We start from the raw sequence: 26,674 nt of genomic DNA on the forward strand, positions 1-26,674 counted from the left end.
TTAATTTCTAGTTCCCTGTCACTATAAAAAGAGCTGCCATAAATATTTTTGCATATGTGAGTCCTTTTCCACTCTTTTATGATCTCTTTGTCATACAGACCTAGGAGAGGCACTGTTGTATTAAATGGTATACACAATTTGATGGTCCTTTGAGCATGGTTCCAAATTGCTCTCCAGTACAGTTGGATCATTTCACACACAGTTTTCCCACATCCCCTCCAACATTCATCATTATCTCTTCTGTCATCTTAGCCAATCTGAGAGATGGGAAGTGGTACCTCAGACCAGCCTCAATTTCTTCATCTCTTAAATGAGGATAATAATAATGCTTGCCTCAGAATCCATTATGAGAATCAAATGAAATAATACATATCCTGTGTTTTACAAACCTTAAGATGTTATATAAATACTAGCTATCATTATGATCATTATCATTAGACACCTACTATGTATCATGTACTATGTGCTAGGTACTAGAAATATACAAAGACAAAAAGAAAGAAAATAGTTCCAGTGCTCAAGGAGTTTATACATTCTACAGGAGGGAAACCCCATCTGTTCGGATAAGTTCATACAAAACGTATGCACACAATGTAATATGCAGAAAAAAAGGGGGAAGTGAGAAACAGGAACATTAATTGATGAGAAGCTCAAGAAAGGCTTGTATAGAAGCAGCAAAATTGAGCTAAATCTTGTAAGAAGTTAGGGTTTTAAAAAAAAGCAGGGGAACGAAAAAACATTCCAGAATGGAGGTGAACCAATGCAAAGGCCCAATCAGGAGGTTGGAATGCTTTCTATGGAGAAGAGTAAAGAAATGCTTTGGACTGGAACATAGAATGCAAGAAGGGGAGTAATACCTAACCATCCTGGGAAGATAGACTGGAGGAACTGATCAATGCAATGACCAATTGTGATGTCAGAAGATTAATTAATGGTAAAGTAGGAATGGCAGGAGACTGGAAGTTCAAAAAACTAGTCTGCCATTTTCAGTCAAGGTCAATGAATTGATTTGTTTTGCATGATGATGCTTAGTTTTTACAATGAAGGACTTGACTGGAGTTCATTGAGACAGGGGTGAGTTTTTAGTCTTGCCACTGGACTTCAATAACTCTGGAAGAGAGAATGAGGCTGACAACTTTGTACACCTCTGACTCACTTAAATCCAATTTAGATTCAAGTTATCACCAAAAGATGTCATTGGTCCTCTTCAAAAATAAAGGAAAAAACAATAACAATATATTTAGATACTTTAACCAAATGAAAACCTTTCTCTATCAAGTCAATCTTCCATTCTTCTCCAAGATCTTCTTCTGGCTCTCTGAGCTTGCCTCATATCCAATAAAGTATTTTGAAGAAGCAAAAACAACAGTGAAATATAAGTTGTTAATGAAATATTATTAGATGAATTTCACATATTCAGTTGCAAATAGCTGAAAAGTAAGTTTTAGTTGATTGTACTCACATTCAATAGTTAATTTTTAAAATGAGTTTTAAGGTGCTATGCAAGTATGAGGAATTATAATCTTATCATCAATAAACTAATTACCAAGAATGTGTAAAGTGCCTACTAGGTTTCAGGGGAAATTAGGTAATCTAGGAGATAGAGTGCTAGACTTGGAGTCAAGGAAGACTCATGTTCTTGAGCTCAAATCTGGTTTCAGACACTGCCTAGCTCTGTAACCCTGAGCAAGTCACTTACCCTGTTTGCCTCAATTTCGTCATCTGTAAAATGAACCAGAGAAGAAAATGGCCACCATCTTTACCATAAAAACCCCAAATGGGATCATGAAGTCAGATGTAACTGAAATATAAAAACAATACTATGTGCCAGGTATTAGGCTAGGTAGCTATATGCTAGTAAATGTTAGTAAATGTTTAACAACCAGCTCTGGGGAAGAGAAAGATTTGTAGGAATATTAAGGATTATTTATTTGTACCTGATCTCTGGTAGAGCCTTCCAAGTTCATATAAGTCTGAGTTCAAAAGGCTGTAACATATGTCAGGCACAAATAATCAACCACATGATGAGCCACTAGACACAGTATACCTTAATCCCAATATAGTGGTGGTATTTTGGTTATCTTCTGGAACAAAGAACTACAACCAGCTAATCAAATTTAATATGCATTATTATTAACATTTCTCAATACTTTAAAAAATCTAAACAATCAACAAAACAATAAATCAAGCCCTGATTTATAGCATTCACCAATTTCTGAGGTGTAAATGTTTACACTGTAAATTTAACTATCAACTTTCTCAAAGTAATTGAAGTTGGGTTTGAGTCCCTGGTTTCAACACATCCTTGGGCTACAAAGAAGAAAATAAAACAATCACTGCTCTCAAACAGTTTTTTTTTTCCTGTCATGGAAGCCAACTTGTAGATATATAATTGAATTACATATTCTGAGGCAACTATTCTAACTTCTACTAGCTCTCACAGTTAGGTACTCAGAACAATGCTTTTGTATCTGCTCAGGACTCTAGAGGGAATACTGTGGGATTGGTTGGTTTAGTTATTATATATATATATATATATATATATATATATATATATATATATATATATATATATATATATATATATAATAAAATGCTATATAGCTCACAAGCTTCCACTGGTGTGTTTCCCATAAGATGATCAATGAATTATAATTTATTCAGCCAGACTTAATGAATGAGCTTTTAGAAAACTGTTACATACTAACCTTGTGTAGTAAGAACAATTGGTCCAAAGCATGCCCTAGAAGCCTGTCACATATTCTACAGCAGGAGTGGAGATCCTTTACTCTGCCAAAGACCATTTAGGTATTTATAGCATCATTTGCAAGCCATACAAAATTGTCAACTTATAGAATTCAAGCAGTAGGAAGTTGTTGTACCTAGTGTTCAGCTCATCATTGCCTGTGATTGCCTTTGCAAATGATTTCATGGGCCTTATATGGCCAGTGGGTCATACATTCCCAACCCCTGCTCTATAGAGTCCAGGGGAAAGTGGGCTCACACTTAAAGAAAGCAAATATGGCAAAGGGGTAACTTCCAACTCCTGGCTACTGAAAGGCCTCTTCTTTCTTTTTGGCGGGGCTAAAGAAGTGCCTCTTAGACATTTCTTTGCTGAGTTCATTATAGAATTATGAATCTACATCCAGTCTGTTTTTGGTCCTGATGTAGATAATGTTTTCAGCTCTTTGGGGAAAATTATAGAATGTCCTCAAGAAGATGGGAATTCCTCCAGACTTTTTGAGTTCAGAGGCTTTCCTTTAATTAAGGTTGGAGGAAGGAGTCCATCCCCATCTCCCACTTCCCAAGCCTAGTCAGGACTTTCTTCTTAGAGACAGCTCTTTCTCTTCACCACCAGATACTCTCTGGACTCCAACTCTTTCTGAGACTGACATGAATTGATATTTTACAGAGAATCCCTAGGATATGACCAAGTTCCTTTAGGCAGTATGAACATTCTTCCTGTCAAATGTCATTTCCAGTTCATCCAGTGGCTTATCTGAGACATCTAAATTGACTGAGTTGTTTTGTTTTGTTTTGTTTTTTACACTTATTTAGAATGCTCTTAATTTGATTTGTTTCAATTGCTCACATCTGCCTGGTTAAGGTACCAAATTAATGCATTCTGCCTCTTTCTTTAAGTGAGATGGGATCATATATTTATTCAACTGACCTCTTTACCACCCTTACATAAATTCAGAATAAATATAAACATAAGAAATTACCATCATCTTCATCATTCTAAAATCCAATTTCTCAAAGTAGTTCCTTTTTCTTTAATTCTCTAGCTGTCATCTCTGAATCCTAGGGTCTGAAAAGACTGGCAGCCAGCCCTGGCAGAGGACATTCTGTCACTCTCTCAAAGGCTTTCCCCAGAGCCTGTGGCGAGCTATCCTAGCAAAGTACATGTGAGGGTACAGCCATACATGTGCACCCTCGTGTCTTTGGACCCAGCCCCCACTTGCAAAAGGCAGAGAAGAAAGTGCATCCCCAGCAAACCCCTACAAGGAACATCTGGAATCTGAGCACTTGACGCCTGGGCTTCAAAGTCTCTCGCTAATGTCTTTCGACAAGCGTGTCAAAACCTGGGGATGTTCCATTTCAAGCTGACAACTTTTGTTCCCCAAACAAAGGAGAATGATGGTGAGGCGGCATGGGGCAGGCGGACTTGATGTGACACTAAAAGTTGGTGCTGCCCAGAAAAATGTGATTTCACACCTAGGCCAATGGCCAGCATTCATCCCCTCATCAAGTCTTGCTCCCACTTGGGCTGGCAGGTTGTCGAGCTGGCCTCTTAGACAGCTCCAAGGAACTGTCCCTGCTATACTCATCTGACTTTCTGGTGACCAGAGTTAAACTCAACAAAGTTTACTTCTATGCCGACCCAACTGTCTGTCCTTGGCAGCTGCCTGACCTCAGCTTCAATGGCAGAAGGCAATCAGGAATGGACAGCAGATCCATCCAGGCATCCAAAGATCCATGTTAGCTCTATCTGTCAATCCCTTTTATTCCCACTTCTGGCCAAGATCCCTAAGCCCGCAGAACCTTATCATAGTGTATTATTATATGATTTCCAAAATCTCTTGGCTTTAGCATGTTGTAAAGGAAAGACTACTGGGCTGGAAGGAGGGAGACCTAGATTCCATATCTAGCATCACCACTGACTTACTATATAAATTTAGGCAAATTCCCTCCCTACTCTATGTCCCTTATCTATAAGATTATAACTACATACACTCTGCCTACATAAAATAGCCTAATAAGTGAATCAATCAATAAGCATTTATTTTGTGTCTTCTAAGCGGCAGGGTCCTATGATAATCTCTCAAGATACAAAGAAAAAAATGAACAGGTCTCTGCCCTCAAGGAGATTACAATCAAACAGAAGAAAATAGCATGTATTTATATGAATATAAACAAAATAGACACAAGATAATTTGGGGGAAGGGCACTAGCAGCTTAAGAGAATCAGGAAAGGTCTTATATAGAAAGTAGAATCTGAGTCAAAACTGTGAGGATCAAATGAGATGATTGATTTTTAAAGCATTTTGGTGGTATTGGTACTTCAGAAAAATTATTGTATTGGGGGAGGGGAAGTCAAGCAGACTATATTAGAGTCCTGGATCTGGCACTTCTTAACTCTATGACCTCTGACCCTCAGTTTCCTCATCAGTAAAGTGAGGACTATAATTCTTGTAATATCAACTTCAAAGGATTACCACAAGGAAAGTGCTTTGCAATCCTTAAATGATTGTAGAAATATGTGATGATGAGAAGGAAGCAATTGTACAGTACTATCTTCATTACGGCCATCATGCCATAGATCAGATCTTGTCTCCTAAAGATTACAACACATGGCCCTGAAAAGTAATAACAACAATGTAGTTCCTTATATTTGTAAAATAAAATGTTTATGGTGTTCAAAATGCTGTCATAACCAGTATTTCATTTAGATTCCCCCCATATCACTACATCCTTAAGATGTAAGGAGAGGCAAAGCTAAATCTTCCCACTGGAAGTATCTGTGCTGTTTATAAAACAAAGCCTTAATAACTGTTTAGTGCATTCATTTTCAGGATATCATAAATGGGATAATGGAAAGAAAACTGAATTTGGAGACTTGAGAATTTTAATAGATTCTACATGAGCAACTCTAGGCAATTTGTTAACCTCTCTGAGTATCAGTCATAAAGAGGGGGGAATTCAGAGGAATATTGGACTCAGAACTCTCTGAGATCTCAGGCCTATAGTGTTTTTCTCCTAATCTTAACAGATTTGAGTTCCAGGTTATAAATAAACACCCTACTTCTAGGATTCCTGATCTATTCCTGATCCCTATAACTTGTCCAACAGCCCTAGTCCTTCTAACTAGATCATCTTCTCTCTAGCTTCCTTTTTTCAGGTCAGTGCAAGTGGTTTATACTCTGGAGTTAATGAGGTCAAGGTCATAGACCCAATTCCAGAGGGAGTCCATGAGAGAAAAGCTCTGGTTTCTAGCCACAGACTATACCCCCTAACCTTGGCGGGCAATCTTTGGAATGAGTGCCATTGATCACATGGGAAATGGAGTGAGAGAATTTGGATAGCTCAGTGACACTCTTCTGGAGACATGTCTACTTATGATTGGGTCAGGGCATCATCTTATATAATGCAAATAGCACTGGCACATTTGTCTTGGCCTTGTCACACATTTCACAAAGGGTCTGGGTGGGAAGTAGCCAGAAGACCATTCTTTTATTAGCACTGGTCCTTGGCAAAATGATAAATTTGTGAAGTTTGTCTTGGGCATCTTGCCTCCACCCCTTTCAGCAGTCTTTCCTTCATTCTTTAATTCCTTTTCCCCTGCACAGTGCCCAAATCCTGTGGTCTGGCTTCATTTCCAAGGTAGGGCTTGGAATTTGGAAAAACCCCCCCCCATTCTACCATAGCCATCTATATTCTATAAAAGAATGGGAGAATTAGTTTTATTTCCACTAAGGTTTTAGAGACTAATGATAATAAGGATAGCTCATATGTATATAGACAATTCATAATTCACAAAGTTCCTTCCTCATGACAACCCATTAAAGTAGATACTATAATACAAATATTATTCCCATTTAGCAGATGAAGAAAATGAGATTCAGAAAAATTAAATGAATTCTACAAGATCATAGTATCAGTAAAAAATAGATCTAAGATTTGAATACAGGTTCTTTGACTCCAAAGCTAGTGCTCTTTCCAAACACCAAGAATCCAGGTCTTCTGTTTCCAAGTGCAATGGTCTTTCCATTACATACTTCTGCCCCTCTTAATGGGTTATGCCTTCAGAAAGATTTGCATTTTGACAGGGGAAAAAAATCTGTAAACCCTAAGGAATAAACCATTAATGGTGAAATTTCAGACATACTGGGGAAGAAGTTGCAATGATAAACAGATCCAGATGTGCCCATCAATGACATCCTTGTTGCTAAAAGCTCAACTATAAATACAAGCTCTCATGCTTATCTGGCCTGCCCATCATCTCCTCAGCCTTTACAAACTGACCTTGTGTCATGGTCTATTCCACTTCCTCCCTTAGGTTATGGTTCCAATGGACCCTGAAGAGCAAAGGGACCCCACCAAAAAGAGGGACTTTTTCTAGGTAGCATGAATGGGGGAGGGGTGGACTTTGCCCAATTTTACTTAGAAGCCTACAATTTAAAGTGAGACTCTTGGACAGAGGGAGTGTGGTACAATGGAAACAAGGTAGCATCACTAGCTGAGTGATTATGCACTAATCATTGTGCCACACTGAGCTCTATTTCTTCATCTGTTAATGGAGTGGGGGTAAGGATAACACTAGCAGTACTTATCTCATAGCGTGACTGCAGAGTGCTTTGTACCCCTTTCAAGCATAGGTCAAGTGTAAATTATTGTTGTTGTTATTGGTATCTTGCTTGTATATTTCCAAAGCTATTTTACAAGTGTCCAGAAGCTCTTCATGTGCTGGTACCAAGTCTTGAACTCCCTTTGTTCTGTCTTTCCCCCATGCAGCACTTAGTTCAGTATATCATAGGTATTTAGTAAGTGACTTGCAGATTTGACCTTAAATGTATACACTTGAAGTTATAATGGGTGAATGAGTTGGAATGGCTTTCATAATATGAATGTAAAGCTAAGGATAGGGATCAACAGCATGATATAGTAGGGAAATGTACTGATTCTGGAGTCAGAGGGCTTGGATTCAAGTCTAGATTCTGCTAAATTGTCTCTGTTCTGTGACCACCATGGCCTCAATTTCCCCATCTGTCAAATGAAGCTATTAGACCAGATAACTGTTGAGGTCCTTTCAGTCTTTAAGACTATGAAATTAGGAAATTTCTGAATAGTTCTGAAAGATCAGAGAAGAAAGTACAGTTGGGAATATGAGGAGATATCTTTAGGAAGGCTATAGGAATATTCTTAGGATTGAATTCATGTACTGTAGCAGCCATGTTTTCTCATGCAATAACCATCCTTCAATTCTACCAGCAGAAAGAGAAAAAGGAAGAAACAAATAGAGGAAGAAGCCTTGGTCTCAGTGTAAAAGGATTTGGATTTGAATCCCAAGAGATATTTACCTGTTGTGTAACCCTAGACCAATTATTTAATCTCTCTGAGCCTCAATTTCTTCATTTGAATGTAACCCATGGCTCAAAGGTTTATTTGCATAAGACTCTTCTCATAGGTGGATTTTGATTATTCAATACTCATACCTGCAGAAGAGACAGAGTCAGTGAGAGCTAGGGAAAAGAGACTTCTTAATCTTCTGGCTTCTAGTTTTCAGAGAGAAGTCACACCTTCCAGACTGTCCTTGAAAGGAGAGAAAGCTATTGCATGTCAGCTTCTTTCCAGAAGTCTTTCTCTCCCTTTGAAGACATGGAAAGAATCTACAATTCCTGACATCTCTTTCAAAGTTGGAAGCTAGAAGACCACATTCTCTTCTCTCCACTTCTAACCAACTCTGCTCCTTATGCAGTCATGGAGCATTGAATAATTAATCTTCACCAAGGCAAAAGAACTTTTGAGTTGAGATTCACATTCCTGAAATGAGGATAAGCATATATATTATCTCAGACACATGAGGGAAGAGAGCATTTTGTAAACAATAAAAGTGAACAGATAGTCTTGCTGACAATGGGGCTGGCTCAATTTGACATTTCTAAAATCATCAGGATACTACTCTCAGGAGGAGGGACCATCAAAAAAGTCACCAGTTCTGGGAGACTCCATTCAGCCTAGATGTATTCCCGAGCTTGTCTACTGGAGCAATGGCCTAAATCAGCCTCATATTAAATAAAAAAGTTTCATCGATGCCTTTTGTTTTTCCTTCATGGTCATTCACAGTGTAAGCTTCACTCTGCCAAACTGGACCTGACCATTCCCATTTAACAAAGAAAAAGTTAAGCTAAAACAAGCAATAGAAGGACCACATATTCTGACTTCTTAGTTTCCTCTAGGAAGGCAAGCAGAGCACAAGGTAATCAAGCTAGATAGGAAAGGAGCTTTGGAGGTGATCAGAGGGGAGATCTGAAGTCTCGGAAGTAGAATTTGCACCCACATTGTACTCTATTGCTTCTGCATCATAATCTGTTCCTGGAAACATTACTAACTTTTCAGTTTCTCAGAATGTGGCTTCTCTTTAGCGATCTTGTCATTTGCACCATTACAGTTATTTTGTATGTTTTTCCTCTCCCTTTTGGCTATATATTAACAAGAACCAATGCAGAGTTTCCTCTGGGGATAGAAGCAGTTACAAGTAACTGTCTTGTAAGGGTAATGGGGCAAAGGAAGTTGCAACAGTTTATACGTGCTCCCCAGCATCTGTAGATCTTTCAGGGGCCTCCCAGAACCACAGAGCCACTGGCTGCAGGTCTCAGCGGCCAGGGTGGGGCTGCCTGACCAGGCTGTCATCGGGCTGAGAATAGCCATGCCCTTCCTCTCCCAAAGAAATGTTGAGTCACATTGTTTCCCTCTACCCCCAGCATCAAAACCCTTCCCAGGCCTCCAGTCATGGAGAAGCATTCTGCTCAGAGGGACACATCAAGAATTTGCTAGGAGAATTTAGAGGAACTTAGTTTGTAGGAGTGGACCAATCTGAACAATCCAGCTCTTATCCAGGTCCATGGCAAAGATCAAAAAAGAGCATCCAGAAATCAAGAAATCCAAAGGGAATCACAGAATGAGCCCTCACCCAGCTCAGTTCTACACAAAAAGAGCTTATGTTCCAATGAGAGACACAAGTACATATGAACAAATGTAAAGCATAATTCCAGCCTGTAATTTATAGATCTGCCAATGGTGTTTGGCCATGTCCTGCTGGGATAAGTGAATGGGTGATCAAGCCAGGTTCTGCTAGCTCTGCCATAGGGTGATGCCATAGTTTCTATCATTCTGTCTGGCCATCTTCATTACATTATCATGTTTAATAAGTTTCTTCATATGATCAGGATTATGGGTGGGAGAAAGACTAAAAATTGAGAAAAATTGCTGGACATAAGCCTCCTGAGGACCTACTAGTTTGACAGAAGTTAGATAATTTCAAAGGAAGAAGGGAGATTGTGTACAAGGAAATAGTATAGGCTTTTCCCTGTGGCTACTGGATGTTTATCAGTATGCATCTGCAACTGAACAGCATATCATCCCTCTTATGATACTATTCTCACTCTGGACTAGCTCCAAAGCTGAAGATACTAATCATAATGCAAAATTTTCAGAGAATCTCAGTCCTATTACATACAGATCTTCCCTCTTCCTACCACATATTCCAGATTTCCCACTCCTTCCAATTAAAAAACATTTATTAACAATTATATTCAGGGCAGAGTACTGGATGCTGAGGGATATCCAAGGATGAATCAAGACACATGGCCTCTGCTTTCATGGAGCTCACGGTAGAATAAGGAAAATTAAAATGTATTCATAAATAATAATAATACAAAGTAAAATGTGAGAGAGCTATAGATAGAATGGGAAAAAATATTAAGGACCATAGTTCAACAACCTCGTTTTTACACATGGTCCAAGATCAGAGTTAGTAAATGGCAGAGCCAGGATCACAACCCAAATTCTCTGACACTAATCCAGAATTCACTTTACTGCCTCAGAATGTATTATAGTGGAAGAAACTCTGAATTTGGGATTAAGTTATCTTGGTCTAAACAGAGTTTAACTGAGGTAGCAGCTTTCCAGCAGGCAGATGAAATATAGAGGGTGCTAATTCTTGCACATCTTCAGCAATATTAGTTAAACACTTGGATAACCAGAATAATTAGTTAAAATAGGAGGCTATCAAATAGCAAATTTCCAGGTAAGTACAATTTCCATATGGTTCTACCTTGTAACCTCTTCCAACACTGGCCTCCCTAGAAATAGTCTTCTGCTTCAAAGAAACCAGATAATGTCTTGTTTCCTGAGATCTAGATGGTTCACCAGGATTTCTCCCCTTTTTGATCCTGCGTCTTCCCCCCCCCAAAAAAAAAAATCAAAATTGCTGGTTACAACCCTGGATTAAAATCCTGACTCTATGATGTTTACCCTAAGACAGTTCAAGTCTTTGAATCCCTCAACTGTAAAACAGAGATATGTCCTTCTCATAGCTATCATGAGAGATTTGTTGAATGAATGAATGTTTGACAATGGATTATAAGATGAGTTGCTTTATTGTACAATTGTTTATAAACTGTAAAGAGCTGCATAAATGTGAGTAATTATTCTTTGTTGTTGTTGTTTTTAGTGTAAGGGTTCCAAGGTAAGACCTTGTTCCTGACTTGTAATGTTCCTGAAAAGTTTCATGGAGGAGGTTAAAGGCAGAAAGGTCTTCCAACAGTTTCCTGGGTGATAGAACAGAAAGGAATTGTGGCCCTTTGTTAAGTGAGAATCTCTGGAACCTTGGATTAATGAAAGGTCAACTTTTTAGTCCTTGCATACAATTGACTTTTAATATTTAATTTAATTTTTAATTTTAATTTAAAATTGGATTGAAATAAAACTGTTCCCTGAGTAGAGAGGGGGTCCAGAACAGAATGAGCCCTATCCTAGATTTCATTTCCAGGCTCTCCAGTCTGATCTGAATGTACCTTTCCAGGATCATCTTTGACTTTTCCATATTTCACACTATCTTCCTTCAAATACCCTATATTCCAGCCACACTGAACTACTTACTCACTGGGCCCCATTCTCATCCTTCTCTTTCTCATCTGCTTATTTTTCATCCCCAGGCTTAGCTTGGCCTCCCAACTTTGCTCACCAAATTCCTTCTTTTCCTTTAAGATCAAGATCATGTAGAATTTCCTCCACAAAGCCATCTTTGACCACTTTCCTCATAGCTCATTGCATTTTGCCTGAACCCCCTTGCATAGAATTGAATAGAAATTGATTAATCATTTGCCATGTATCAGGTGCTATATCTTCCCCAATTCTCACTTGTCCTTGAAGATGCTGGTCGAAAGCTACCTCTATCAAGAGATCTTCCTTCACCATTTCCTGCCACAATGACTTCTCTTTCTCTCAAAATCCTATCATAGTTATCATTTGTGGAGGCAATGAGAGGCAGTACAGCATTGCTAATTGATTAACTTGAGGCCTCAAAGATCTAGTATATGATACATACTATCTATGTGACACATAGCAAGCAACTTATTCTCTCTGAGACTCAGTTTTCTCATCTATAAAATAGGGACAATGATACCTGTCGTACTTTAAGTGAGTTATTTGGGATTTAAAATTTTTTTCCCTCAATTACGTGAACAAATAATTTTTAAATTTTGAGTTTCAAATTCTCTTCCTCCCTTTTCCCTTGAGAAGGCAAGAAATTTATTATAGATTATACATGTCATGTGAAATTTATTTATCTATTAGCCATGTTGCAAAAGAAAAAGAAAAAATAAGAAATATAAGGTTAAAAAAAACCATTCTTTGATTTGTAATAAGGCTCAATTAGTTCTTTCCTTGGAGATGGATAGTATTTTTCATTATGAGTCCTTTGGAACTGCTTGGATCATTGTATTATTGAGAATAGCTAAGTCATTTACAATTCATCATTGTATAATATTGCTGTTGCTAAGTACAATATTCTCATTTCACTTTGTATCAATTCATCTAAGTTTTACCAGGTTTTTCTGAAATCATCCTACTCATCATTTCTTATAGCACAATAGTATTCCATCACATTTATATGTCACAGTTTGTTCAGCTACTCTCCAACAGATGGGAATCCCCTTGATTTCCAATTCTTAGCCACCACAAAAAGAGCTGCCATAAATATTTTTGTACAAATTAGTCCTTTTATTTTTTCTTTGATCTCTTTGGGATTCAGAACTAGTTTTAGTATTCCTGAGTCAAAGAGTATGCACAGCTTGATAGCCCTTTGGGCATACTTACAAATAATTCTCCATAATGATTGGATTAATTCACAACTCCACTAACAGTGCTTTAGTGTCCTAATTTTTCTCACATCCCTTCTACATTTGTCATTTTCCTTTTCTGTCATATTATCCAAACTGATAGGTGTGAGGTGGTTTCTCAGAGTTGTTTTAATTTGCATTTCTCTAATCAGTAGTGATTCAGAGAATTTTTATATAACTATAAATAGTTTTGATTAATTTATCTGAAAACTGCCTCTCCTTACCTTTTGACTATTTAGCAATTGGGGAATAACTCTAATTCTTATTAATTAATTATAATTCTATATATATTTGAAAAATGAGGCTTTATCAAAGAAACTTGTACTAAAAATTTCCCTGGTTTTCTGCTTTTCTCCTAATCTTGGCTACACTAGTTTTGCTTGTGCAAAACCTTTCTAATTTAATATAATTAAATTTTTCCTTTTTTCTCTTGTTTGGTCATACAAAGGGTTATTTTGAAAATTAAATTATAGAATGTATGTACTTTGTAGACCATGGAGTGATACATGTCAGCTATAGTTAATTGTTAACTTTGCCAATCACCTGGTACTTAACAGTACATTGCCTCGGTACATTTTTTACATACTTTTAATTATTCCTTCACAAATTTAACTTTTTTACTTGTCTGTATCTTGGTTCAGCTCAAAAACTTTCCACAGCTCCCTATTGCCTTTAAAATAAAGTAGAAACTCCTCAGACTGATCCATCTGCCTCTAATTATATTGACCTCAATTATTCCTTACTTACTCTACAATTTAGTCATTCTGGACTACTAGTCATTCCTCTATCTCGGTATTCTATCTCTTGCCTCTAAGTTGTCTTTCATGCTTGTAATTCACTCCCTCCCTGGCTTTAACTTGTAAAATCTTTGCCTTCCTTCAGGCCTCAGTTCAAACTCCACTTCCTCCATAAAGTCTTCCCTGATTTTCTCTATCTCCAGTTGTTAATGTTCTCTCCCTCTCAAATAGCTTTATGTCCCCTTATTTAGGTATATCTATCATTTCTGTCTTTATGTAACAGTGTAGCATAGTTCCTAACTTATAGTATTTGTTAAAATTGAATTAAAATTTTCTCCTTAAATAAATCTCCTTCATTGTAGGGATGCAGTCTAGAAAGGATGTGTCCTGTATCTCACACATATCCAAGACATAGTATAGTGTCCTACACATAATAAGTGTTTAATCAAAAATTTTTAATGAAATTGTTGAACTGATGTCAAGCACGGTCTACAATAGTTGCTTTTAAAAAAACCACATTTCTTAAAGGAATAAACAAATGAGAGAATTTGATATTACAAAAGAAAAACTTTGCAAAGAAATGGGTATTTTGTTTTGTTTTGTTTTGTTTTTGGAGGAATATCAGTTTCCTGGCTAGAATTATCCTTAGGCAGAATAGGTGATGATCTACAGTTTATGATCTGAAGGACCCAGGAAAGACCCTTGTGTCCCAAAATATATTTTTTTAATTGGCCTGTTGCTAACATCTGAAATTCCACCATTGGTAAGTAATTCATTCCTCTGAGTTAAGTAACTGCTTTGCTGTGGTCCCCATTTAAAAGTCTCTTGGGGGCGGGAGAAGGAGGAATAATTTGTTAACTCACTCACTGCTACCTAGAATGGCTTTCGTCTTTGACAGGAAGACTGAGGACTGCAAAAAGGCACTGGATGTTAGGAAAGAGGCGTGGTTTTGGGAGACTATACAAAATAAAGGGAAGAGGGTTCAAACTTCACCTCCATCATGGTTGTCCTGAGACCTCCTGGAACAATTGGGTTAAATGGAGAGGAAGTTGCACAAAGGGTGAGATTGGGCAAAAGACAAAGCTCTCACTCAGTCCACATGCTCTTTGGTGCAAGAATTGAATATGGAAAAAAAAAATGCAGCTGTGTGGATTAAATGCCAGTTGTGGGAAGGCTGGAAGGAGCGCCTCATTCCTCTGAGCAGGATGTTGCTAAGTTTTTCCGCTACCAAGAAACAACTCGTTGACACTGCCTTTGGTAATCACGCCAGGCATCACACGTACAACACATATTTTGCCTGACATTCAATTAGAATAAGAATTCCTCTCTCTACACACAACACTTGACTCCCTGTGCTTCAGGGTGGCTTTGAACTTGGGATGAGACATCAGGAGAGCACTCTCAGGGATCAGAGGATTGACCCCTCAAAGACCATCTAGTCCAATCCCCTCATTTCACAAATGAGGAAACTCAGACCTAGCAAGGAGCAATGCCTTGCCCAGATGACCCTAATAATACACATCAGAGTTGGGATTTAAATCCAGGGCTTCTAATTACAGATCCAGAGCCATTATCCATGGAAGCAACCTGCTCTAATTATTAGTAAAGTTTTATTTATGTAGCATTTCATAATATGAGAAATGTTTATCTACTTTGAACCTTATGTTAACTCTCTGAGGAAGATGCTATATTATTCCCATTTTACAGATGAGGAAATTGAGGTACACAGAATATAAGTGACATGAATAAGGTCATATAACTTAATGTTTGAGTGGGGATTTAAATCCAGGTTTTCATGGCTCCAAGTCAATTCCCTGTCTCCTATGTAAAAGAGGAAGCAGAGTGGTATAGTTGATAGAGTGCTAGACTTTGTGGTCTAGAAGAAGATCTGGATTCAAATCCTACCTTAGATATTTACTACCTTTATTTAACACTGAGAAAGTTGCTGAATCTCAGTATCTTCACTTATAAAAGGAGGCAATTGAACTCAAAAACTGATTTTCTAAGTCCTTTTCAACTCTAAATCTATGATTCTGTGAGAATGTGCTTTGTAAACTCTATAATACTACATGAGAGTCAGCTATCTTTCATATCCTTTTTCTTGTCTGACTCATGGGGATGAGGATTAAATAAGAATATTGGATGGGAACTTACTGTTAAAAGAGGAAAGTTTTATGCAAAGGTAAGTTATTATCTCTATTTACAAGTTTTGTGCCCTGGGCAAACCATGGGTGGTGAAAGATGGAAAAACAGACCTCCGTTGCCTTATTTGTAAAATAGAGCTAATATTTGCATTACCTCCCCCCCAGGGAATCTAGGAAGAGCAAATCTGATATAGTAGGTAAAATGTTCTTTAAATGGTAAAAACCCTCTGTAAGTAAGTATAAGCTGTTATCATCACTTTAAGACTTCAGTGGCTGGCATGAACATCACTCGATGTCATTCCTCCTGTGGTAGAAATGGAAACTCATCACCTTCTTGTCATTCCATTATTATTATAATTACATGCATCATTACATTACAATGTTGATGAGAAAGAAGAGGATAATACTGACAATTCATAAATAGTGTTATCTGGACACAGAACCTCCAAAGAATCCAGAGTATTTGGGAGTTACGTGAGGAAAAACAGAAAATCCCCATTTTCAAAGGCAGCAGGAAGAGAAGTGGGCTTACAACTCAGGGGAAGGGATAGGTTTCTCAATGGGAAAAATTTTAAAGGGCTGCTTATTCTCTGAACAAAAGGAATCATCCATCTGCCAAAATTTCATTATAAAAAGAAAGATTCCCCTAGGGAATTTAAGTGTTTATATACAGATGCCTAATTACTTAGCAAAGCAACTGGTACCAGAGAAACTCAAGTTTTAATTGTGGTTAGAAGCCTGTTCCAGGTGAGAGTAATGATAGGATTTAGAGCATGAAAGGAATGACCTTATAGATTCTTTAGTTAAATCAATCCTCTCAACTAACAACTGGGGAAACAGAGGCCCAAAGATGATGATGATAGTGGTGGTAGTGATGATGATGATGATAGTGATGAAGAAACCAATAATATAGGGTGATTATACTTAGAGATAGAAGAGATAATTTTATTTTATATACCCTTCCTTAATACACATTGATTAATTAATTGATAAATGAATATTTATCAGTCAAGTGCCTCAGTGTATACTATGGCTACTCACAGTTTTCTCATTAGAAAGAAGATGCCAAGTAGAAGGACAGTACTTAATCCAGCAGAGTCAATCAGGTTAGAGTTATAACAGATTCTAGAAATAAATTAGGAATGAGAGCAGCTAGATAAGTGTAGCGGATAGCACCAGCTCTGGAGTGAGGAGGACCTGAGTTCAGATTTGCCTCAGAAACTTGACACTTACTAGCTGTGTGATTCTGATCAAGTCACTTAAACCCAATTGCCTCTCAAAAAAAAAATAATAGAAATAACTAGGATCATATGATTAGAGTTGGGAGGAACCTGAGAGGTCATTTAGAACAAATTTATTATAGATGAAGAAGCTAAGACCCAGAAAGGGGAAGTTACTCAAGGTCATACAAGGTCCTATGGTATTACAGGATTTGAACTGCTGGTTGCTTTCTCTAAATCCAGTGCTTTTCCCATCATGATAGTTAAAGAAAATTATTCTGTTCTTTTTTGGGGGATGGGAACATGACTGAATCATTTCTGGCCTTGACAAGTAGCCTAGGCTGTCACTTGCTCACATCTGGTCAATGGACATTTTGCTCCTCCTTAGGACTACAATTTAGCTTTCCCTGACTAAGGGTAGGAGAGATTAGAGAGAAATTGTTTTCTTTCCCAGGAGAGTCTCTGGCTTCTGTCTGGCTTACACTCTGCCTAGTAAACCTCTGAGCCTTGGAGCTGAGTGGGTGGCCTTGGGCCACAGAGCCCCAGACAATCATAGAATCCTAGAATTTGAGGGCTGAAAGGAACCTTAGGGATTATCAAACCTATCCTCCTGCTTTCCCAGGGTTAGAGCCTGAGGAACTGAGACAGATGTTAGGAAGGGGTAAGCAGGTGTTCTCCAAGGCCCAGGGCAGCCAAAAGGGAGGAGTTGTTAGCCAAGATCAGTTCTTCAGCTCTCACAGAGAATAGTTTTAGGATCTGTCAACAGTCTTCATAAAAGGAAATTGTGCCCATTAGATCCAACCCAACTCTGGAGAAGGGAAGACAAGAGCCAACATGCAGAGAGCTGAGAGCCCTCCACCCCAATCAGCCTTGCTCTGGCATCCCAAGTGGTGGTTCTCTCTAAGGAAAGACACCTAAGTTATGGAGATTGACCTATTTCTTTCTACATCTTCCTGACTTAAATCATGTTCCTTTTCAAAGTCCAAATATGATAAAGGAACTTTTTTTTTTTAATGTTAAGTGACTCCAACTTATCTTCTTTGGAACCATGGTGCCTAATAAATGAATAAAATTAATAATTTTTAAAAATTGAATTAGTGGGGCTAATCTCCTTCCTTCAAACCAATAACTATTTATAAACTATGTGTGCATTACCTTATTCCAGTCTCTTACACATACATTGACCCCAAACTCTGTCCCCAAATGAAGTTATCACATTCAAGTAGTCAAGTGGATTCATGATCTCTTCAATGGAATATCATCCCCAACAAAGCATATTGCAACCTATCTATGCCCGCTTATCCTGTGCGACTCTTGCTCCTGTCTTCCCTCACATTCACCAAAGGATCCACCTAACATGTCAAAGACCTTCCTTACTTCCTCTTGGTAATCAAAAGGATTACAATGGAGCATGAAGACTGTCCATAGATTATTAGTCTTTGCCGTGGACTCATGACTACCCCCATCTTCTTTTTTCCTAATATATTTCTTTGCTGTACCTTTTTTATTGTTCCTTCATAATTCCTTATTTGCTATGAGTTAACACCCTGCTCATAATCACCATGTGATTCCTCATTATCCTTTGGTTGATCATGAATTCTAATGCTTCAGAGACTCGTAAGTGGTTAATGACTCTAAGTCATATAAAATCAGTATAGAGATCTCACAGATCTCACAGTTCATCTATTTCCAATGTCAGGAATTGGGGAAGGAATCGGCACATGTTCTGGGCATATGTTCACATTTACTGATGAATGAGTTCTTTAGTTTGGCCACTCAACTGCATGTCATTGTCTGAAAAAAAAAGGCATTTTACAAACTGAATTACATACATACTAAACTTTTCCTAGGTAGGTAAGTCATCCTCATTTGAGTGATTATGAATGTAAACCAGGAAGCTCTACAATGTTCTGGAACTTGATGCCATTAGTACAATGTATCCACAAACAATAACATCTGGAAAACTTAACTCTCCATAGAGAATCCCACTTTGACTTTAATTCTAGGTCAAAATATCTTCTTCTTTTTTTGTGATGTTCAAAGTCACCAAAGCCTTGTCACATCTAAGTATCTTTGACCCACTTTTTTTCTGGCAGAAACAATGACCTAGAAAGATTACCCACTAACCTCCAGTATCAATATGGGGCAAGAAGGATTGAGTCAAAGAGAGTAAATCTTAGCTTTGCAAATCCCATCTTTTTTTGCTTCCCTTGTACATGCCCCCCACGATCATCTCTAGACTTTTCAGACCTATCCACCAACAAGAAACCAGAGGTTTTAGCCATGGGCACAGTTTGAATTTCTCATCACTTTCAAATCCTTCTGCCTTCCAAAGAGCTGTCTGGATCAAATCAGCTGGGTCAAAGTTGCATGGTATACACTCAAGAGCCATCTAATTGGACTTCGGGTAACTACTGCCTGGGAAGCTGGCAGCTCACCTCTGTCTGTCTTCCCTCATCTCCGCCCCTCTGGCCCACCATCAGCATCCATCCCCATCATCTTTCCTTCATGCAGAATTTTGTCCTGGGGCTATGCAGCTCTTGGCAGGCACCCACTCCAAACTGATAAAAAAAAAAAAGAAGGAAAAAAACTCTCACCCACTGCCAACAACTGGGACTGTGCCAAGTTATGCTGGTTGCAACTGTACAGAAGGCCAGGCTGAGGTGGAGACCTGCCTGGTATATTAAAAAAGGCCCTGGTTCTCTCGAGGGTCGGGATGAAAACAAGGGAGAAGAGACCTTTCTCTTTCTTCTGCTCCCTGACAGAGCGGAATCCCCTGGTTCCCTGGGCTTCTGCATCATCTGGGCTGTTGGGCATCTCCATCTCATTTTTCATGGTTCAGCAACCTGGTGTCACAGTATGGTTTCAGGACGAGGCCCAGCACAGGCAGGCAAGTGGTTTGGAATAGGAAGAGTTCCTGAACAGCAATAGCTCCAATACTGGCCAAATTCCAGTTGGGTGTGAGGATTATTTGGTTGTTTTGTTTATTTTATTTTTTCATTTAATAGCTCCATCTTAGAACAATATATATTGGAGAACTTTGTGCAAGAGCCAGCAAAAAGAGGGATTCCAGGTCTGGGCTTGAGCTATGTCACAATGACACATAGCAAATCCCCTATGTGGGCAGCAGTTTCTAATGCCATTTTTTCTCAATGTGGATGGGGTCAACCACTTACCAGCATTGAACCAGTATCCCTATCACTTCCTATATAATGTAAGAGCTAATGTAAGAGCTGAAAGAGAATTTAGTCTAAACTTCTCATCTTTTCAAAGGAGATAGTAGTAAGGGAATTCACCTAAGATCACACAAATTAAGGCACACAAGGACCCTGTCTTCTGAATCCAAGAATGAATGTTTTTCTGGGACACTGATACATTGTTGGTGGAGTTGTGAAAGAATCCAGCCTTTCTGGAGAGCAATTTGGAACTATGCCCAAAAAGTTGTCAAACTGTGCATACCCTTTGACTCAGCATTGCTGCTATTGGGATTATATCCCAAAGAAATACTAAAGAGCTGAAAGGGACCTGTATGTGCCAAAATGTTTGTGGCAGCTCTTTTTGTTGTAGCTAGAAACTGGAAGTTGAATGGATGTCCATCAATTGGAGAATGGTTGGGTAAATTGTGGTATATGAAGGTTATGGAATATTATTGCTCTGTAAGAAATGACCAGCAGGAGGAATACAGAGAGGCCTGGAGAGACTTAAATCAACTGTTGCTGAGTAAAATGAGCAGAACCAGAAGATCACTGTATACTTCAACAACAATGCTGTATGAAGATGTATTCTGATGGAAGTGGAAATCTTCAACATAAAGAAGATCCAACTCACTTCCAGTTGATCAATGATGGACAGAAATAACTACACCCAGAGAAGGAACACTGGGAAGTGAATGTAAATTGTTAGCACTACTGTCTATCTACCCAGGTTACTTATACCTTCGGAAGCTAATACTTAATGTGCAACAAGAAAATGGTATTTACACACATATATTGTATCTAGGTTATATTGTAACACATGTAAAATGTATGGGATGACCTGCCATCGGGGGGAGGGAGTGGAGGGAGGGAGGGGATAATTTGGAAAAATGAATTAAAAAAAAAACCACTATAACAAAAAAAAAAAAAAAAAAAAGAATGAATGTTTTTTCCAAGGCCATCATGATAACGTTTTTTTTGGCAGAGAGGTAAAAGATAAACAAAGTATGACATTATGATTCTATCAATATAAGAACCTATGGTCTGCAAACTTCCTTCATCAACACAAACTAGTTGCTAGTCTATAATTTACAGTTTTAAAGAGTGATTTGAGGTTCACTGAGAGATTAGAGACTGTTTGACAGCAAGAAGATCTCAGTTAAAATCCTGCCTACAATCTATAGTAGTGCCTTCCTTTACAAGGCTCTACCAGAACTTCTGCTTGGAATATAAAGCTCTCCTAGATAAAGAAAATCAAGGTTTTAATCATAGCAAATCTTTGATAAACTAGAATACTAAGGGAATAAAGTTACTCCCTAAGAATGAAACAGAAAAAAAAAACCCTTTTCATTCAAGATTATGTTGCAGATATATCTAAACTGTCAGTGTATGCTGTTCTACATTGGTTCAGTCAAATTGAGAGACAAATTTTTGGCTGTTCCGTGAAAAGAGATGTGAGCCAAGAGACCCAAATTCTAGCACTAGTTTTGCTATTATTCATCTGAGGGGTGTCAGGCAGATCTCTGGGATCCATCTATAAAAGAAAAGGGTTAGACTACTATTTATTAAGAAATTATTAAATATTTACAATGTGCTAAACACTTATGATTGAACTTGATGCTCAGAACGACCCTGAGAGACAGGTGCTGTGATTCTATTTTACTTCCTTGAGGAAACTGAGGCAGACAGCAGTCAATTAAGATCACACAGCTAGTAAGTATCTGATGCTGATTTGAACTTAGTTCTTCTTGACTTATGAGTCCTTAACCCACTTAGCTACCTGACTAAGGGATCATTAAGATCCTATCTAGCTTTAAATCTCTATGACTCAATGATAGGATCTTTCTATATGTTAAGATCCTGCCCCAGGGTCATTCTTCAGTATATCAGTACTCTTTGACTGAAGCTGAAAAGGGAGCTACAAAAGGCGGAGGAAATAGTGATAAATGAAGATGAGAGTAGGATATACCCCAGAAGTTGTCTCTGCTTTCCCCCCCATTTCTGAGAGGAGCTTTTCAGTCTTTAATAGGGTTTTATGTGTGCCCTGTGTTTTCCCATCTCTATCTTTGCTCCCTATGCTTAGAATATCCTCTTCCTCCGAATGTTACTACCCTTTAAAACTCAAATGACACCTCCTCTCCAATCTGCCCTGACCTTTCTGCTCCCTCACTGAGATATTACATACCACTCTATTTGTACCTCCCTAATGCACTTATCATGTAATGCTTTGTATTATAATTATGTCTATAAGAGGCAGCAAGACGTAATGGATAAAGAACCTGGCTTGTCAGAGCCAGGAAGCCCTAAGATCCGCTTCTGACTCTGACATAGAGAGTCTGGGTATGTCACGTGGCCATGAGCACTGCAGTTCACTGGTGTCAAAGTGGGAGCCACCAAACTATGCAGGGGGATTCTTGTGGGTCACAGACTCATATAGTTTTAAAATATATTATCTACATTTTACTGTATTTGTATTTATTTTGTTAAATATTTCCCAATGACATTTGATTGGTCCCATTCAGAAGTGTTGTGGGCCCCACCTGTTGGATACCTCTCTATTTGATACTGACTGATGATAGGGCTAATGAGAACCAATAAGATAAATAAATAAGTGACCTGCAGTAGTACTGACTGTTAATCATACTGTTAAGGCTAATGGTTGGACAAAAAAACTAATTGTTCCAATAATAATGTTTCAATGTTAATAACTAGAGGAATTAGAGAAGCAGATGTTCATTGAAGTAGAAAATATGCTAAAGACATTTTCAGTTTATTTGGGAAGTCTCTATTATTGTTATTCAGGATAGGATGGCTAGAAAAACTCTAAAACTGTAAGTTGTAAAGAGGGCACTGATTTACATTGTTAGAGGGATTTTCCTCCTTTGAATTTTTTCTCCAATGAAATTTTTTCCTCCAATGAAATGACAGGTCAAATTCCCATCCCCATGACCATATATGGGTCCTGTTCACCCTATTAGTTTGTAAATGTCAGGAATACAAGAATCTATTCTTATCTATCTTCCTCAACACCTAGCAAGATGTTCTGCATACAGTAGGCACTTAATAGATATTATTGATTTATGAAATGGGAAAAGGGATGACAATATCACCTCTCTCCCATCACCAAGGGCTCTACAATCTGGATTTTGCTTTGTATAAAGATTTACAAATCCAATCCAGATATGTATGATATGAGGTATGATTCAATATATGTCAGAAAGTCAGAAGCTTTTCAAAATGTCACATCTTCATTTAATCTTGACCTTGTGATTCAAGATGGGAAGAAGGGATAAAGATGGACATTATATTGGAGGGAACATCCATGGGACATTATTTCAAGTAATTGCTGAGGACTTTCAAGGCTCCTAAAATGAACAAAACATTACCATAAGGTATGAAGTATGAGCCTTCACTTATTCCCTAATCCCAACACTGATAGAGGTACATTATATTTAAGGATATAACATGAATTAATGGCAATACAGTGGCCTAGTTTGTAACCTGGAGTCAGAATGATCTGAGTTCAAATCTAGCTTCAGACACTTAGTAATTATGTGATCTTGAGCAAGTCATTTAATTCTGTCTGCCTCAGTTTTCTCATCTGTAAAATAAGCTGGAGAAGGAAATAGCAAACCACTCCATGCCACCCTTGTCAAGAGAACCTCAAATGGGTCATGAAGAGTTGGATATGACTAAAACTAATGAACAACAAAAACATGAATTAATCTAATCATTGCTGAACTATATTTAGGTCATCTAAGTTCTAGTCTCAGCTCTGCTCCAAGCTGACAGTATAAACAGGCAATTTATGAAATTATTGATTTAGAGCTTGAAAGGACCTTTGAACTCCCTCATTTTCGACAAAGAAACAAATCCAGAGTTAAAAGACTTGTTCAAGATCTCAAAAGTAGTAAGTAGTAAAAGCAGAATTTGAATCCAGATCCTGCTTACTATAAAATCCATAAATTTTTCATTGCCAAAGAAGTGTCTATAATTTGTTTCTTTTCATTATTGGAGCCAGTAATGCTTTTTTCTTCCTGGATTAATTCCTACAAATCTTCAAAAGTTGCTCAGAATTCTCCCCATTCATCATTTTTGCAGCATAATCTGAACTTCTCTGTCCTCCCCTATAAAATCAGAAGATTGGATGAAATGATCTCCCAACTCACAGACTTTTTAACTTATTCTAAAGTACCAGTGACCACAGTCCTCAGCACAGCCACTTCTACTGAAAGCGCCACCATCCTCTCCATCCACTGTGCTCATACCCAAAGAAGCATTTTTGATTTCTCCCTCTTCCTCATCTTATACTCATCCTATCACAGCAGCACTGTCTTTAGAGCAAGAAGGGGACCTTGTAGCTCAATACCCTTATTTTACATTTGAGTTCACTTAGATTTAGAGAAGCTAAATGAGTCATCAATTTCACAAAGTTTCTAGGAGCTTTAGATTCTATCTCATTAATATCTTTCACATCTATACCTTCTCTACATACTGCAATAACTGTAGTTTGGATCCTCACCTTTTCTCACTTGGACTATTATCATAGCCTCCTAACTTGCCTCGCTGCCTCTCATCTCTTCCCTCTACAATAATCTGTCACCCAACCATCCAAGTTATCTTCCTAATTCACAATATGATCATGTCTCTCTAGTCAAAACACTTCCAGTGACTGTCCATATGAATAAACTCCTTATCCTGTCATTCAAGGTCCTCTGCACATAATAATCTGTTACATGGGGTCATGTAATTCACAATCTTAAACTCACAGTTTAAGAAGCTTTTTTCTAGACAAACTGGACCACTATTCATGCTCTTCTGTTTCCATGCTCTTGTTCACACCATCTCCCATGGTTGGAATGATCCCTTTTCTACCTCATCTATGACTGAAGTTGGTGCTCCTTTTTTAAGATCCAGATCAGGTATTTCCTCCTCCATGAACTGTTCCCTGATATATCTAACTGAAAGTGATCTTTCCTTCCTTAGATCTCTCCTAGCACATTGTCTGGGTCTTTCCTTTGTACTCAGTTCATTTTACTTTATACCACAGTAATTTGTGTACATTAATCCTTTCCCCAATACCCCCATTAGATGGTAAACTCTTAAAAATTAGGAGCTATCTTTATATACCCACTGCTTAGCTCAGTTACTAGAATGTAGAAAGTGCCCAATAAATGCTTGTGGAATTAATCTGAATCACTGAGACCAATTTATAAGGATCTGGGCCAAGGGGTTGGCAACCTATGGCATATTGCCAAAGACAGCATATGATATTATTGTGAATAATAGATACTGCGCCTGGGGCTATGAGAGAGGCATATGTGAACTTGTGTTTGGTTGGGAAGAGACCACCCTTCTACTCAATCCTCCCTCCCATTTCTCTGAACCCAAAGCTCATAGGCACATGGATGTGACTTATTAAACCAAGGGAACTCAAAACTGCTTTTCTCTTTGCTTTTTTTTTTTCAATTAATTTTTTCAAGTAATTTTCCCATCTCTTTTACCATCCCCTCCCCACCACACAAAGCAAAAACAAAAACAAGTGTGCATAGGCAGTCACAACAAATTTCCACATCGACCATATCTAAAAAAAAATTTGTGGTTTTTTTTTTTTTTCACACTGCATCTGTTAACTTTGTCAAGGAATAGGTAATAGTAGACAGTTTGACTTTTGGTCCTTTGGAGCAAAGTGATTCTACTGAACCTATGATTTCATCACTAAAAAAAAAAAAAAAAAAAAAAAAAAAAAAAAAGTGGATTCCCTATTCCTCAAAGTAATTGTAAGATAAATGGTCTGTAAACTCTACAGGGATGGGGACTGGACCTATGATTTAATTAGTATTGAGAACACTCAAATGAGGAAGCACCCTTGTGTAGCATCTTCCTTGTAATTAATATTCTTCAAAATCCAGACTAGAACCTTGAGAGGATAATTGACTTATTCAAGGTCATACAGCCAATATGGAAGCAGCTAGGTGGTATAGTAAAAAGAATGTCAAACATAACATCAGGAATACCTGAATTCAAATCCTATCTCATATAGTTAACTATGTAACTGGTTATTTAACCTTTGTTGGCCTCATTTCCTCATCTGCAGAATGGGGATCTACTTCAGAGATGGTGGGAAGATCAAATAAAATAATATGGGGAAAGTGATTTGCAAATGTCATAGTGACATAAATGTTAGTTATTATCATTATTAGAAGCCACAATGAAGAGAGCACTGGAACAGGAGTCAGGAAGACTTGAGCTCAAATATAGCCTCACACACTTACTAGTTGTGTGGCCTTGGACAAGTTTCTAACCTGTCTCTCTCAGTTTCTTCCACTGTAGAATGGGGATAATAATAGCACCTACCCAGAGCTGTTGAGAGAATCAAATGAGGTAATGTTTGCAAAGCCCTTAGCACAGTGTCTGGTATATAGTAGATGCTATATACATGTTAGTGATGATAAAGTTGAAATATAGTGAAGA

The sequence above is a fragment of the Sminthopsis crassicaudata genome, chromosome 3 (genome assembly GCF_048593235.1).
Source record: "Sminthopsis crassicaudata isolate SCR6 chromosome 3, ASM4859323v1, whole genome shotgun sequence".
In the NCBI taxonomy this organism is placed as follows: Eukaryota; Metazoa; Chordata; class Mammalia; order Dasyuromorphia; family Dasyuridae; genus Sminthopsis; species Sminthopsis crassicaudata.